Consider the following 3,610-nt stretch of genomic DNA (forward strand, 5'->3'; position numbering starts at 1 on the left):
ATGTTAGAAAAGAAAATGGTCTTTTGTTTCATCCTTATGTTTTCCATCTTTCACTTCTCAGATAATTTGAATGTAATGATTTTATAGTTTCCATCCAACCCTTCTAATATCTGAAATTCTTGACAGTCTGATTCATTTTTATTTAAAACTCTTTGTAAACTTCTTTTCTTTTTTGAGCTGTGCTGCATCTTTGTTGCTGCTACAGGCTTTCTCTAGCTGTGGCGAGCAAGAACTACACTCTGGCTTGGTGTGCGGGCTTCTCGTTGCCGTGACTCCTCTTGCTGTGACGCATGGGCTCTAGAGCGTGGGTCTCAGTAGTTGTGGGACTCGGGCTTAGTTGCTCCATCACGTGTGAGATCTTCCTAGACCAGAGATCACACCCAGGTCCGCTGTACCGGCAGGCAGATTCCTACCCACTGGTCCACCTTGACAGTCTAACTCTGTGTGTTGTGCTGCTGCTGTTTCTGTTGCCCCTTGCTCCCAGAGTCTTGTTTTCTCATGTGTTTTGTAAGTTTGGATTGTGAAGTCAGCTTACCAGGGCTTTATATGTAGGAATATTATGAGAGAGACATCCTTCTATGCAAGATGAATGCTTTTCTCTTTTAGTAGTGCAGCCTTTAACCTTAGGTAAAATGAGGAACTTAAGCTACTTTTACTTGCTTTCCTTCATTCAATTAAAAAATACTTCATGAATATCTATCATAATTCCTTAGTCACTGTTTAGGTTGTGAAAAATAAGCATAAACATCTCTCCCTTTTTGGAGTTTAAGGGAGACAGATAGGTAATAAACAAATAAATAAGTAAATGACCATTTTTCATTGAGTCAAAGAACATTTTTTTCACAATTTAAAATCTTGGAAATCAGGATGCCTCTTACAATGGGTGATATATCATATTTAATTGGCCATGCTTTGAGGGTAGAATCATTTTAAAATGTGAACCTTTATAATTAATGATATTTTACATTAAATGCAATTTATGTCAAATGTCAAATTGTGGTAAATACTATGGAGAAAAAGAAAGCAGAGAAGGGAGATGGGAATTCCTGGAGAACTGTTGCATTTTTAAGTAGGATGGTCAAAGGATGTGTTCCTGAGAAGGGGACTTTTGAGTGAAAAGCTGAAGGAGATGAGAGAGTGAGTAAGACCACTCAAATACACTGCTTCACTTTCAAGACTGTCGTTCATATGGATTGTGTGAAGATGCTCACAAACACGCTCAGTGCCCCCGTGGATGTCGAGGGGAAGAAGCATCTAGGCAAGAGGGGCATCCTAGGCAAAGTTACTGAGGCTGGAGTGTCCTTGGAATGTTCAAGGCGTGGAGCAAGCATAGGGACGAGGAGTAGATGACATTTCAAGGGCCAACGCTTGCAGGGTCCCAGGGGCACTAGAGCACTTTGAATTCTACTTTGACTGAGATGGGCAACAATGTGAAGATGTGGGAAAAGCAAGTGATAAGGGCTTCCCAGGTGGCGCTAGTGGTAAAGAAACCACCTACCAATGCAGGAGATGTAAGAGACGTGGGTTTGATCCCTGGGTCAGGAAGATCCCCTGGAGGAGGGTATGGCAACCCCCTCCAGTATTCCTGCTTGGAGAATCCTATGGAAAGAAGAGCCCAGCAGGCTACAGACCGTGGGGTTGCAAAGAGTAGAACATAACTGAAGTGACTTAGCAAGCAAGCAATACCCAACTTACATTAATATTTTCAAAAGGATCACACTGACTGCCCTGTTGATAAGAAGCTGCAAAAGGGGAGAAAATAAGGACATGGCAAGTTGGGTTAGTGGGCCCTTTGCAGTGATCCAGGTGTGTGTTGAAAGTGCCTTGGTGGAGAAGGTGAGAATGAATCAGGGTCTGGGTGTATTTGCAGGTATGACAGGCCTGTGAGATTTGCTTGGCGAGTAAATACGGTGTATGAGTGAAAGAGCAGAGCCAAGGATGTGTCTAAGTTTTAGGGGCCTAAGCAATTATCCTCACTCCCCTGTTTATATCATCTGGGGTTTAAAACTCAAAATACACATTAAAAATTACTTTTTAATAGCCTACATTTTCTTTAAAGTACTCTCGCTTATATATAGACTCAGTTTAGTAACCAAATTTATTGTGTTCACCTGACATTAAGTTAAACTGGTTTTAGTTCTCATCTGCTTTATTATTATCCCTGGGTTCTTGATTTCAAGCTATCTTTTGGACTGTGTCCAGGCCTGACCTCTGTCCACAACACCCAACACTGTGTTTTAGTATTTACAGCTTCCAGCTGCTTATGGGGTGGGCTAACTCATTCTCACTGCCATGGTATAAGCAGTGAGAACAAGGACAGTGATGCTCTGATTTTTCTCCATCTATCCATATGGTGGGTAGGGAACTGCTTAGTATTCTGCTTGGTATAAACTTTGTGTTTATGAACCAGAGGAAACACAGAGGATGGAGATGTGTCCTCTGCCTGCTCTTTTCTGGTTGTGTCACAGGGCTTGGTCACTGATGTGATCTCTCAGTCTGGCTTCATTGGCCTGAATAATTTTCCCCGAGCCTGGAAGCAGAGTGACTATCAGCGCTTGTTTCAGATGTTTCTGTTTCCCGTAGTCGTGTCCCATGCCTTCATATGCCTTCATCGTCTAGTGGGACGATGGTGCAATGAGTGTCAAGGATGGTCTGTTGGGCATTATTGTAAGTGAGAGATCAGAGCCTTTGCATTTGAAACTAATAGAGCACGCTGCCTTAGTTGAAAAGGCACCAGCTGAGAATAACAACCTATTAAAAGGACTTTATTTTCATCAGACTCAGCAAGGTTCTGACTTGTAATAATATTTCAAAATTTCACTATTACCTACACATACAATTGTCACGGGGAGTACTTGTAGGGAATTATGCTTTATATGACATCATATATAACACCCTATTCCTTTGTCCTAAGTAGCTTTCTTTTGTGTTTTTTTGATGCAGAATTTAAAAGCAAAGCCATCCCTATACATGCAAGACCACAACAGGAAAGCTAACTAAAGTATATTGCGTTCAGGTAGACTCAGAGAACTAAGAAGCTTACTCAGATATTTAGGGGATAATGTAAACTGTCTGATAATGTGGTCTGCAGGCAATACCCGGGTCTGCCTCAGATGTTTTGCACATTGTCATGTTGAGGTGTATTAATATATTTAAGAATTTATGAGCTCCTTACAGATTTTGGTAGAATAGCAAGAGACACTGGCTCTGTGCACTTCCTAAAATAACATCTCTAAGAATATTGCTTTTATAGTGTGTACATAGGAACAGTCCATAGCTATATATTTGTGAATGTACTTTTATATTATATATAGGAACACCTCAGAGATGTTGTGGGTTGGGTTCCTGGTTACCACAATAAAGAATATATCACAGTGAAGTCAGTCACACACTTTTTTTACATAAAAGTTACATTTATATTCTTCTATAGTCTATTAAGTGTGCAACAGCTTTATTTCTTGAAAAACAATGTACATACCTTAATTTAAAATACTTTATTGCTAAAAAATTTTAACCATTGTCTGAGCCTTCAGACAGCCATAATCATTTTCCCGGTGGAGGGTCTTGTCTCAGGGTTGATGGCCGCTGACTGATCAGGTTGGTGGCTGCT

The sequence above is a fragment of the Bos taurus genome, chromosome 5 (genome assembly GCF_002263795.3).
Source record: "Bos taurus isolate L1 Dominette 01449 registration number 42190680 breed Hereford chromosome 5, ARS-UCD2.0, whole genome shotgun sequence".
Classification (NCBI taxonomy): Eukaryota; Metazoa; Chordata; class Mammalia; order Artiodactyla; family Bovidae; genus Bos; species Bos taurus.